A 13,569-nucleotide genomic window follows, 5' to 3' on the forward strand; every position below is an offset into this window, starting at 1 on the left:
AGGAGACACACAAGGGGAGACTTGAAGGAGAAGCCAAGGTAGAGCTGTCATGCCAGGGGGCCAGGAGCTGGAACGGGGAACCACCCCTTAAGGAAGATTTGGCATGAGACAAGTAAGGGATAGGTAGGAAAGGACTGATATCAGACGAACCAGGAGAATGGGGCATAAATAGAAGAGGGTGCTATTCTAGCCCCAACTCTTGGGGGCAGAAGAGGCAGAGGCTGGGGCAAAAGAAAAATAAAGAGAGGAGGAGGAAGAGGCCCCTCTAACCAGGGCCAGGTCAAGTATCAGAACTGTAATGTCCAAGGAAGGTGAACCAGTATATCCTGATGGGCCCCTTTCTCTTGTAAACCCAGATACAAAAATGAACCACCTCTTAAGCAGATGGGAGATGTTCTCTGGGGCTTACTTTCCCAGCCTCATTCCCCAAATATCTTTCTGCCATGCCTATGAAGTGGACCTTCCCCCATGAGAAGTGGTGGAGGGTGGCAGTGTACCCACGTAGGGACAGGAAGAAGCTCGTCACAATGATACCACAACTTTTGGTAAGTCAGCCAACATGCTACAAGGAAAAGGGAAGAACTTGTCACAGGGAGACCACTGTCGGTGATAGGCTAAGTCCATCCTTAAAATGTCATTTAAGCTTAACAGTGTGCTGCTGATGTGTCATCAAGCATTCCAGACCTCTTTTAAGTATGAAGTGATGGTCTTTACTTTTTGCCATACTTTATCATACTGAACATTTATGCTATTCTACAAAAACCTCAATCCAACTGAATGAACCTGCCAAATAATGTGCAATTCTGATTGGATTTTCTTTTCCTAACTCACATTAAAAAGGGAATGATCAAACTAATGTTTACAGAACAATATAGCCTCTATATCTATGACATGCATTTTAAAGGTAATGTTGAATAATGCTATCATCATGAATTCCAAGGCTACTGGCATCTCCATATTGAAACTTTGAGAAAATGAGGAGCTGACAGATCAAAGAATTTGCTTTCTGCCTTCGATAGCCCAGACTCATCACTGACAGGATGGTGCATGTATAATCTTTTAATACCTATTATCTTAGAAATTCTCCATGTTACAGGAAGACAGTGAGTCTTGAGGAGAAAACTGACCAATGTGTTAGATGGCAAACTCTGCAGGATGTAAGGTTGTGTAGGTGTCTAGTTACTAACCACGCAATTCTGCCCAGGGCCTGTGGCAGCAGATCTCATGACCCACTGCTGTAAGTCTCCGTCTGGCACCACAAAAGCTGCACTGCTGTCATGTGCTTCAGTGCCACTGGTACAAATGGCTGGAGGCCCCACATATATGCCACCAGCTCACCCAGCCTGCTCCAGAGCAGGTAAGGTAGTGGTGGGGATGGTTTGGGGGAAAATTGGGGCAGGGAGCAGGCTGAACTGGGGCTGGTTCTGAGGTGGGAAGGATCTTGGTGGCAGTGGTGCAACACTGCCACCAAGATCTTATCCCCCTGTTCCCAGCCGCTGTGAGATTCTTCAGATGTATGTCAGCTAATAGCACTAAAATAGATGGTTCTAGGCCGGGTGGCTAATTGGGAGAAGTAAAAGTGATTTTTACTTACCTCTCCCAGGCCATCTGGTCATTCCCCCCCACCACAGCATGCAATGTGCACACTGGCAGTGTGTCATAGGCTGATGGGGGATAGGATTGGGCTGTTTGACTACCATTTTTAAGACAGGATTTTTTCCTCATGATATCTTTCACTAATTTGCCCTATAAATGAAAAGACATTAACATCCAACCAGGAAAGCTCTATAAACAATTTTTAGAATCCAGCCATCTATCCCACCTTTTCCCTCCTTTCAGGGGTTGCAGAAGGTCAGCCTGGTGAGACACCACTGTAGGGCCTCCACCCATCAGATACTCACCCAACTTGGTCAAGCTCTTGAATCCTCCAGTAGTGACCTGGCACCACCATCTACAAATTGAAATTGTGTTGTCGCCGCTGCCACCTGGTGCCATTGGTAAGATAGGTCGGGCCAGGGCATCACTTCTACCCAAGACTTCCAGCAATCTGGTGCTGGTGCCACCTCTTACCTATTGCCCATGACACACCAGAAACCTACCATGTTCTGTTCAGTCACCTCTCTCTTTCTCTCTTCCACCCAAAAACATACTCCTACCTTAATGCTATCCATCGACCTATCTGTTTCCTGCCATGGCAACAGTGTTCACCTGGGAAAGGGCTACAGTGACGCTCTTTCCAGACCTAGGAACAGAAACCATAGAGAAGAAATAGATGAAGCTGATATTTGCCAGCTCACCCAGAAGCAACCACTACTTGTCTCTGTTGAACAGGCCCACCACAGGATTTACGGTGCTGCTATTTTGACCTGTTTTCTTGTCCTTCTGTCAGTGATCTGTTCAAACAATGATTGAGTCTAATTTCCATAGTGTGTGTTCACTATTTGAAAACTGCTATCATGTTTGCATTCTATTTGAAATCTTCCTATCCAGAGGCTGGCAATTGTGTGTTCATCCCACGAATGAAACTTCTGAAGAGATTATTGTAAAAAAAAAAAAAAAATCCCTCATGAGTGGCACTAAGATAAATTGCCCTTCATGGAGGAGACAGGCTGTCATTTAAACCTTACCTTTCATGTGCATGAATAAATTACCTTATGAGGTTATTAGTGCTCCTACGCATTGCAGAGCTGCATTTGATGAAATTAATGTCTATTGCCCAATGATTGAATTATTTAGAATTACAGGAAAACCAGGTGCAAAATAACTCAATTAAAGGCATAGAGATTTCCTGAGTCGGATTGTATGATTTCTTATTTGCATTATTCCCCCAGCAGAGTGCTATCTCACACTTTTTAGAGCTGAGATCCTTGTTAGTTGTGTGGATGATACCTTTATCCTTGAGGCTGCTTTGCTTAGCTGGGGTTGCCTCACCTTCTAAGGAGGGGGTGAGGAAGGAGAAGCTTTACATTACAATCCCATTGAATAGTTAATGTCCCATGAGTATTAGCTGTGTTACAAATACCTGTTTATGTTAAATTGAAAGAAAAAGTGGGGTTTTTTTAACCACCTTTACTGCGGTAATTTATGGAATTTAATCACCCGCCCCAGGGCTACTCCAAATCACATCTCTGCTGAAGGTAAAGATGTTCATACATGATTAAACTGAATATATTTTGTTATTATTTGGATCCCTCTTGTAGGAAAAAAAAAAACCAATATTGCATCGATCCTCTAATTTTAAAAATAATATAAGGACAAGATAAGGATCAAAATGGTCCATGCACAGAATTTGAAACAGTAATGAGGAGTTTGTGGGCTGTGGGTTACCATCTGTGCTCTACTTTGATGCCATCTGCCCACAAGCTGAATATCACCGTAGGGGAAAATAGCAGGATGTCCTGCAATTATCAAGCCACATAACCACCGGTTACACATGAGGACTTTCTGGGATTTGTAATGAAATCTGAACCTTTGATACCATCGCTTTGCAAAAAAAAAAAAAGACAGAGAGAGAGGGAGGTGGGAAGTGGTGGTGCTGGGGGATCTGAAATTATTTTGCAGTGGATGAGGGTTAGATTCCAAAAGCTGCCACATAAATTCCTCGGTTGGCCACATTAAGGGAAAGAGAGCAAATGCCGGCTATTAATTTATACCATATAGTGCTGTAAACTGAAAACTGTTAGCGAAGGCTGAAATTATGTTAATTTTATGCAGTTCCCACTGCTGCAAGAGTGGAAATAGAAATAGCTTCCTACTTCTAGCAAGCCAATAGTGCTACCCCACATATCTGTACCCTGCAGGTTGACTTTATGTGTGCAGCTTTTTGCACAGGCAAACTGATTGGGCACCAAATGGACCCCTCAATTATGTGAGCCTTTTGAACGCAGGACCGACCAAGTAGCACTGAACATATGATTTTCACTCAAGAAGTTGAAAGGAATACATTTGTCTGGCAGTTGGGAAAAGAATACAGGCATATTAGTGACTGCTGTGACTAGCCTTACAGTACTGTTATTTCAGATGGATCCACTGGCTATGTTGAGAGAGGGAGAGTGATAGGGTGTGTGTGTGTGTTTCTAGGTCAGGTTTTAGTTTTGTACTAGTTGATATGCATCAATCAGATCTACTTGTGCTGCCTTTAAGGGATATTTGACATGACATTTCTGTTCTGCTGTACTGCACAATAATTTCTTGCAACCATGGAGGATGGAAGTAGATTGAAGGAAAAGAAATACATAATGATCATTGCTGTGTCCCAAATAAATTTTACGACCCAATCCTAAACTAATGGGTTGCCTCCAAAACTAGCGTTCCAACTCCAGAACATGCTTTATAGCTGTTGCAAATGGCGTACAGGCAGCACATGGAACTGTGCGCTACTGGCCCACAGACAGCAAGACTGAAGCGGTCCCCTCATATAGGTCCCCTCTCTGCAATAGCAGAGAACAGAGCTCCTGCCGAACCCAGTACGTCACTGGGAAGGTCAAACAGGGTGGGGGAGGGCAGGAGGCATATTGAGGTTGGGAGGGGATGGCACCTGGCTGGGGTGACACACTGGATACTACTTTCTCCAACAGCAGCCAGCACAGCCCTTTCTATACTCAAACTTGTGGTTCGAGGAGACTTCACTGGTAGTTGAGGGGCTTATGGAGAGGTAAAGGAGAGTATTTTCCTTTACCTCTCCCAAGAGTCCCAATCTGCCTCCCCTACAGGATGCAGCGCAAGCCTTTTTGGAACAGCTACATCAGTGGGGTAAGAAAATAGGACTGGGCTCTTAGTATATTTGCTGTGTAGGAAACAAATTGTGTTTGTAATCTGAGTTTGATTATAGCAGCCATTTTCTACCACTGTGCCATGGCACACTGGTGTGCCACGAATGGTCTGCAGGTATGCTGCAGGAGTTTGAGAGAGGGTCATTTATTAGTAGGGCCATTGGGGGATGTGAGCCCCCCCACCAACAGCATCATATGCCTTGCCAGTTGTAAAAAAACTGATGGTGTGTCTTGACAATTTTAGTACCGTGTCAGTGTGCCATGAAATGAAAAAGATTGAAAATCACTGGATTATAGTATAAATCTGAATTTATTTGGTCTACAACTGATTCAGAATGTTGCAACCAGATTACTGATTGAAGCCATGCAAGGGAAGCCTATCCTGCAGCAACTATGCTAGCTTTCCATCTATTTCTGGATGCAGTTCAGGGAGAAATCCTAACTAGCTTCTGGCTGAGCTTCTGGCCCCAATCTTGTGCCAGATACAGCACAGGCCTCCCAGCCTGCCTGTTTCTAGTGCAAGTTAGGATTGTGCTGCACAAGTCCTGATTGTTACCTTTTAGTCATTGGGTCCTTGATACCCTAAGAACCACTTTCTGCTACGCTAATGAACCCATCCTTGAATGGCTCTGCTTTGTGTGACATCATGGGCAGGTGGGCAGGAGGTCTGGGGGCAGGAGGTCTGGTCTAGAGGGTAGAGCCTCCATTTGCCTGAAGATTAACATCCACAAGGTCGCCAGTTCGAGGCCACCGGCACCGTGCGACCTTGAAGCAGCCGGCAAAAGCTGCAGCTGAGCTGTTCCATCTGCTCGGAGCGTGGGAGGATGGAGGCCAGAATGTTAAAACCAGATCGGAGTGTAACATCTTGAATGTGGTGGTTCTTGAAAGAGAGAACCTTCTTTCAATTTGTAAAACATTGAGGCTTGATTTGCATGAACATAGGACAGAGCTTAAGAACATAAGAACAGCCCCGCTGGATCAGGCCATAGCCCCATCTAGTCCAGCTTCCTGTATTTCGCAGTGGCCCACCAAATGCCCCAGGGAGCACACCAGATAACAAGAGACCTCATCCTGGTGCCCTCCCTTGCATCTGACATAGCCCATTTCTAAAATCAGGAGGTTGCACATACACATCATGGTTTGTAACCCGTGATGGACTTTTCCTCCAGAAATTTGTCCAATCCCCTTTTAAAGGCATCTAGGCCAGATACCATCACCACATCCTTTGGCAATGAGTTCCACAGACTAACGACACACTGGGTAAAGAAATATTTTCTTTTGTCTGTCCTAACTCTCCCAACAATTTTATTTGGATGTCTCAATTTTAGTGGATATCCCCTGGTTCTGGTGTTATGTGAGAGGGAAAAGAGCATTTCTCTATCCACTCTATCCTTCCCATGCATAAATTTGTATGTCTCAATCATGTCCCCCCTCAGGCGTCTCCTTTCTAGACTGAAGAGGCCCAAACGCCGTAGCCTTTACTCATAAGGAAGGTGCCCCAGCCCAGTAATCATCTTAGTCACTCTCTTTTGCACCTTTTCCATTTCTACTATGTCCTTTTTGAGATGTGGCAACCAAACTAGATGCAATACTCCAGGTGTGACCTTACCATCCATTTGTTCAACGGTGTTATAATATTCGCTGTTTTGTTCTCAATACCTTTCCTAACGATCCCAAGCATAGAATTGTCCTTCTTCACTGCCGCCGCACACTGGGTCGACACTTTCATCGAGCTGTCCACCACCACCCTAGGATCCCTCTTCTGCTCCCTTTCAGACAGCTCAGAACCCATTAGCCTATGTGTGAAGTTTTGATTTTTTGCCCCAATGTGCATGACTTTACACTTACTTACATTGAAAGTTTGTTCTGTGATCACTTCCCTCATGTGGAATTCCTTTCCTCGGGGAATTCAGGAGGCTTCCTTTTTTTTGCTTTTAAAATGGACATTTGAGATGTACATTTTCCACCATGCTTTTGAGAAGCTGCACCTGACAAGCTCAGGTTTTCCTGGGTCTACTGCTGGTATATTTTGGTCAGTTTTTGGTTGCATTCTAAACTGTTGAATTTGTTTTAATTTTAAATTGTTTTATGCTCTTAAATTCTTGTCAGCTGTCTTGGGCCTATCCAGTGAATGGTAGGATAGAAATGAACAAATAAACAAATGAAATCTGAATAAAGTCCACCTCATTGAGAAGAAGGAAATCCATAAATAGAGTATTTGATCAATATTCATATCTTTTTGATCTGAAAAGTATTTGATATGTATTTGATATGAAATCTATGTATTTGATATGAAAGTGTTTGATATGAAAAGTATTTAATTAAATTCATATCTTTCAATATTTAGTAGAGGAAGCTAGGTATATGCATTTTATATTCAGGCAACAAAGAATTTATAGAATGGAAGTAAGCTCAATGAGTAAACTCTATCAGTGGCATATTTTGTATCAACACACGCATGCATGTATCCTTGCGCTACTAGCTAAAAATAAAAAATACATGTTGCACATATAGTACTTTTATATTTTATGGCATAACATTATGGGCTGCATAAGCACAGATACTAGATTAGGTACAAGTGCATAAACACCCTGATTCACCATGGTTGTTGGCATCCTTCAGTCTTGAAAGACTATGGAATTGCGCTCTGAATGGTGGTTCTGGAACAGAGTGTCCTCTCCAGTGCGTGAAGCCTGGGTAAAGTAGATATGGAGGATAGACTGTTACCCATGCAGCAAATCCCCCCTCTCCATGTCGCTGGAATGGTCCAATGGAAAGGCAGAAGCTAATACGGTTGGTTCCAGCGGCATCGCAGGAGTTGCCAGAATGTGGCTGTGTTCAGCCATGAACTGCCTCAGGGACTCCGGCTCCGGATTTTGCCTCGAAGTTGACTCCTGAGGTCTTTTCCATAACTGGATGTAGCTAAAAGGCAGTGGAGGTTTGGGATCAGAGTTTTCCTTCTCTCAGATGAGCTGCCTTCCCAAGCTAACGAGTCCCATCTACCCGGTGGTAGATTCACCATATAGAGGCAGATTTCCATATGTGAACATCAGTCATGCAGATCTGTGAATCAGGCCATAATATAGAAACAGTACCAGACATATGGGAGAGGTGCAATTGGACATTTTATCAAAACCAAATGGCACATTGATGTGAGTGAAGCACAATTAGTGCTGGGCCAAACTAGGACTGGGAGAGACATGTTTTGCAAAACATGTTTATCATTTGTTGAAAAAAAAGGGCTTTAAACTTACCAGATAGACACACATTCAGACTCATATCCCATTGAAAGTAGAATAGAGTGACAAGAGGATGGCAACGGATAGTTTGAAAACATGATTTTATTTATTCAGTATTGTAATGAGCTGAGCCAGCTAGTCCATGCAGCTGCCAGAAGGGGGCAGCTGATTCAGGGTACCTTTCACCCAAGTCTGCCTCCACCGTGTCTCTCCAACGATCCAAGAATGATCTGCTTCGCACCGATAATTCCTCTACTTACTGCAATCCTTGCTCACTGCCTTGAAACCTGGAAATGCAGGACTTTGGGTTTCACCATAGAAGTCCTGCACTCTGGGGTTTCAAGGCAGTGCATGAGGAGAGCAGTATATACTGTGGTTCAGCACCTGGCAGCCTTCCAGGTTGCACCACCCCGGGAATGAGAAACATAATGACAACATTCAAGTCATTTCTTTAATTTTCTTTGATGTAAATTGCTTTCCTTGTACTGTTGTGTTTGAAATTTATTGCAATATAAAAGAAAGAAAAAGAAAAGAAAGTAACATAGTGCAGATGGGCAGCATATGAATTTGGATATATGTATATCCTGCATACCTAAATGCAGATGTTATCCATTCACACTGTTTTACCTTCAAAGGGACGACCATGCAAATGTACATCCCTATCCCCATTTTGACGCAATTAGTCATGTATAACGAAGGCCCAAATCCTCACCAACATTCCAGCTCTGGCGTAGCTGTGCCAATGGAGCATGTGCTGCGTCTTGCAGTTGGAGGGCAGTCACAGAGTCCTCCTCAAGCTAAGATAATATTTGCTCCCTTACCTTGGAGCTGCATTGCGCTTACCTGGGGGTTGGAAAATTTATTAGGATTGCACCCTAAGTTGAATCAGGATGTGAGACTTGCCATCCAGCACATGTACAAGGTGATAAGTCAGGAAATTTGGCTTGGTTACCTGGGCAAGGGGAAAGTTTTCCCCCTCCCATCACATGAGCAGCAGTAGATTGGGGAGCAACAGCTATGAATAGGTGTAGAAAGTGTGCAGAAGAAGATACAAGATTTTCATGAGTGTTTTTTGCACAACATGCTGCCCCCCCCAGCTTCCCATAACAACTTTCACAGTAAAAACTGAACCTCTTGAAAACTCAACCCAGCAGTAAACACACTGCACTTATCCACATGCTCTTCTTTAAAAGGATCATGGCACCTGAGGAATCAAGTGAAACAACCCTGTGAGTGGTCAATTTCATTAACAGTCTGCTCCAATCCTGTCTCAGTGCCAGCTGCAGCCCCAGCACTGGTGCTGAGTATTGCAAACGTGCCATAAGGCACATTTGCGCCACCCAGGAGTAAGTGGAGCCAGTAGGGAGGTTTGTGCTGCCCTGCTGAAGTTGCAGTGGGAGTCTAGCTGCCAGCGGAAAGCAGGTAAGCGCCAAGTGGTGCAGGGGTGTGGGGAAGATGGCAGGAGGGCGTGGGGGAGGCGATCCTGAGCAGACGAAGGGAGATAGAGAGTGGAATGGGGGAGGCCCGGGAGAGGGTGGGACCAGCTGAGGCCTCCTCCGGGAATCCTGTCCCGTGTTGGGCTTGGAATCCCGACACGGGGCTTCTCAAGTCTCTGCCAGTGAAATACCTGGCTCGGACTCGAGAGGCGCCATTGAGCAGGCTAGGGGGTTAAGGAGACGAATCAATAAAAAGCTATAATTCGTCCAAATATGTTGCAGCTGAATATGTTCAGTTGGGATTCTTTACCTCCCAAACAATGAAATAAATAAAGTCAAAATATGGTACGCCTTACCTAATGGACCTTTGTTTACTCAAGCCTTATCTGGCAGCTATCAGGCTTTGAATATGGCAGTGGTTCTCAAACTGGTGGGTCGCGACGCACGAGTTCGTGTAACGCTTTCCCCGTCCCTTTAAGGGAAGGAGGCAGCGACACGATCTCCAGGATTGCATTGCTAAGGGGGGCAAAGGGGTTGCTTTGCACTTACTTCAAGAAGGCAGGGCTGCAGCAGGCTGCAGGAGGTGCGGGAAGCCCTGCGCAGCCCTGTACAGCGCTCCCTGAGGCTTGGAACGTTTGCTAAAAGCGGGTGCAAAGCACTTCCGTTTTGCAGGAGGTGCTTTGCACCCGCGTTTAGTGAATGTCCCAAGCCTCACGGAGCATTGTGCAGGGCTGCGCAGGGCTCCCCTCACCTCCTACAGCCTGCTGCAGCCCTGCCTACATAACATGAGTGCAAAGCACCCCCCCTCGCCCCCCTTAGCGACGCGATCCTGGGGATCACATCACTGCCCTAACCCCTCGCTCGCAAGAACTTACTGAGGGAGTAATGCTCTCTCAAAGTTTGAGAACCTCTGAAATATGGTGTATAAGGTTGGGGTATGTTCAATACAATGCCATTAGTGTAATCAAAGTTACATATGCAATTATTGGCTAGCATGCTAATTATATTTTGCATACTTTTATTAATGTGGCATTTCATTAAATTTGTCAGCTGCTCACAAATTATGTTCCTGCTTAATCTATTTTTTCAGCGAGAGAGAGAGAGAGAGAGAGAGAGAGAGAGAGAGAGAGAGAGACTAGAAAAGAGCCATCTACTGGCAGCACTGTCTTCATTAGGTTCAGTATTATGTGTTTGCTGCAAAACTCCTAAATTGTATTACTGCGAAATTCGGTGGTTTTCTTGCAAACCCTGCGATATTCAAATAATATAATCTTTTTTTATGTTGGGTCTAGCTGTGAAAATATTAGATTTTTGAGAAGCAGCATCCAGAGTTGTTTCTGGTTTCTCCTTTTTGTTAGCAAATATGGTACTGTGATATATCTGAAATGTTCACACATGAAAGCTGTGTGTGTGTGTGTGTGTGTGTGGTTTAAAAGGTAGAGTTTTGTTTTAGAGATCTCATGCTTTCTGCAACTTGTGTTAGTCATTTTACTGTAATTGTATTAGTCATTAGTCATCCCAATTTCTGGGATACAAAAAGAGTCACCTGTAACATGACCATTTTTGCATCCCAGAAATTGGCAGCACTGCAGTTTGGCTGTATTGGGTGCCCCAGAGTATTGGAGCCAAAATGGCATATGAGAGAACACGTAAATCTCTACATCAGGAAACAGCCAATGTCACTGCCTTTTTTTCATAGCGAAACCCAAGGTACCCAAGTGGTGTTCTGGTTCTGGATACAGTCCAAGGTATATTATTTGCCCAACTGGGCACTGTATTTCAAAGATAATTGCCATTCAGGGAGGATGTATTCTCTGTTATCCAGCCTCACTGAAATCCCGAGTGCAGAGAAAACAGCCATATGGTTTCCTTTTTTACACATGATTAGGCTGACAGGGAGTTTAACTGCTAGAAAATTAAACGGAGTCTTATCCTGTGTATTTAGGAAAATACAGGATAAGGTCACAAGTCTCTGGGTTAGCTTGGTTGCTAATGCCACCTGGTGGGTTTAGGAAAAAATGCACAGAAACCATTCTGGGAGGTTTCTTTTTCTATTCATGCTGATGTGACATGAATTGCAAAGATTGTAGGTGAATGTTTGGTGCTTAATATTATATTCTAAAGGAAAATGAATTTGGAACATTTTTGAGGCTCGTAGCCCAGTCCTATTGGGGCCGGCTGGCCAGCATCAAGACACACATTCTACTGCTGAAAAATCACCATAAAGCGCTTTCTGGCAGTGCGTAGTGTGTAGTGCTACAAGTTCCCTTGGAAGTTGGTCTGGCATGGCACTGGGTAAAAACTGCTTTATTATTAAAAAACTTTAATTTCTCTCATAGAAAGCCCTGGATTTTCCATAGAGCTGTTCTTAGGAACATAGGCTACGGAACCCTAACCCTCCCACTGTTCTGCTAGCTTCTTTCCCTTTAAAAACAAACAAAAACCCTCCTGATGATGGAGACAATAGCCCAGAATCACGCGCTGAGTGGCTGTGAGTTGCAGCCACTCCAGACACGATTCCATGCTGCTCTGGGCCGCGTCTTTCGTCTCCTTGGAAGAGTGGGAAGACCTGCCCCAGAGCGGCGTCATGCCGGGAGTTCCAGTCACTACCAGTGTGATTCTGCACTGCTCTGGGCTGTATCTTTCCTCTCCATGGAGGATAGGAAGACAGGCGGCTCACATCAGTGTGGAATTGCACCGGGAAAGACTTCAACTCCTGGCGCAGTTCCAGAAGTGATTGGGGTGATGTGATGGGACAGGGAGCAGGGGGGTGGCAAAGTGAGAGATGGCCCCAGGCAGAAAAAGCCCAAAGCCACTTCTGGCTTCTGTTTCCCCTTCCCAGAGATCCTTCAATCAACAGGCCCTTTTCCTCCTGTATTGTTCATAAATACAAGAATATGCAGCACAATCCTATCTTGCGCTAGAACAGGGAGGCCAGGAGGCCCGTGCTGTATCCAGCACAAGATAGAGGCCCAAAGTGGCTCAGCCAGAAGTAAGGGAAAACTCTTCTGGGTAAGCCACTGCAGCCCCAATGAATCTCCTTGGACTTGCACCACCTTCAGAGGTGGCATAAGTGTGAGGAGAGCGGAGCGGCTTGCAGGTGCTCTGTGCAGCTCAGGAATGGGGGCTAGGATCCAGCATATCTTCCAGGTCCGAGACCCACATCCCGCTCACTGCCCAACAGCCCCTGGGACCACCCTCTGCCTGCCTTCCCCCAACCCCAGAATGCCTTCCTCCTGCCTCCTCCTCGCCTCCTCCCCACCCACCCCAGAGCCTTGCATCGGCCGAGCTTGGCCAACCCAAGGCTCCCTGTCAGAGTTGGTGCAGAGGCTGAATTCAGCCTCCACGGACCAGCGCGCGTCCTGGTGCTGGCCCTGCCGACTCTCAAGGCAGCGCAAATGTGCTTTATGGCATGTTTGCGACCCTCCTGGGCCGGTTCAAGGGACTTGCTCCCGCCCAAGGGCGACCTAGGATTGTGCCCTTCATTGGTTTGTGTAAACAGTATTTGCATATTGCTTTTAACAGTTCTGAATTATGCACAGTTTATTTTGTGCATACTTTGGGCATATTATTTAGTGTTGATGGGATGGAGCAGCGCAGTGAGAAACCAGGAGTGTGTCCCTAGAAAAAAGCCATATGGAGTGAGAACACCCCATGATTCATTGGAACACTATATCCCTCATATTGAGCTTTTAGCAGAAACTTCCTGCATGTGTCAACTTTTTTAAATCAACCATCAAAGATATAAGCTTTTTTCTTTGAAGTAAAAAAAAACCCTTAAAAGTGCATTTCTCAAAATTCCTAGAAAACTTTTGAATCCTGTATTACCAACCACCTACATTTAAAGTCTCTCTTGTGTATATTTAGCACTAACACCTGTGGTTTGGTAACCACTGCCTTAGAGAATTTTAAAATCAGAGCAAAAGCATTTGGTTGGAAAATACTGAAAAGTATGAAAGTTGATTTCCATGAGTGTTAAAATAAAACCAGTTATTTCAGCAATTTAACTCGAGAAAAATAAAACTGGCCTGGACTAGAAAGATCTGTCCTTTACACCTACATGAACTTGATTTGGCCTCTATTAAGAGCCAGTATAATGTAATGCTGTAGATCAGAGGGGGA

At 44.8% G+C, this 13,569-nt stretch overlaps 1 protein-coding gene across 4 annotated transcripts in view; it reads left to right on the forward strand.

Moving 5' to 3' along the window:
* NAV2 (neuron navigator 2) overlaps window positions 1-13,569 on the forward strand; it is a 341,851-nt gene that overhangs the window by 16,602 nt on the left and 311,680 nt on the right. The window lies entirely within an intron of this gene.

The sequence above is a fragment of the Tiliqua scincoides genome, chromosome 1 (assembly GCF_035046505.1).
Source record: "Tiliqua scincoides isolate rTilSci1 chromosome 1, rTilSci1.hap2, whole genome shotgun sequence".
Lineage (NCBI taxonomy): Eukaryota > Metazoa > Chordata > Lepidosauria > Squamata > Scincidae > Tiliqua > Tiliqua scincoides.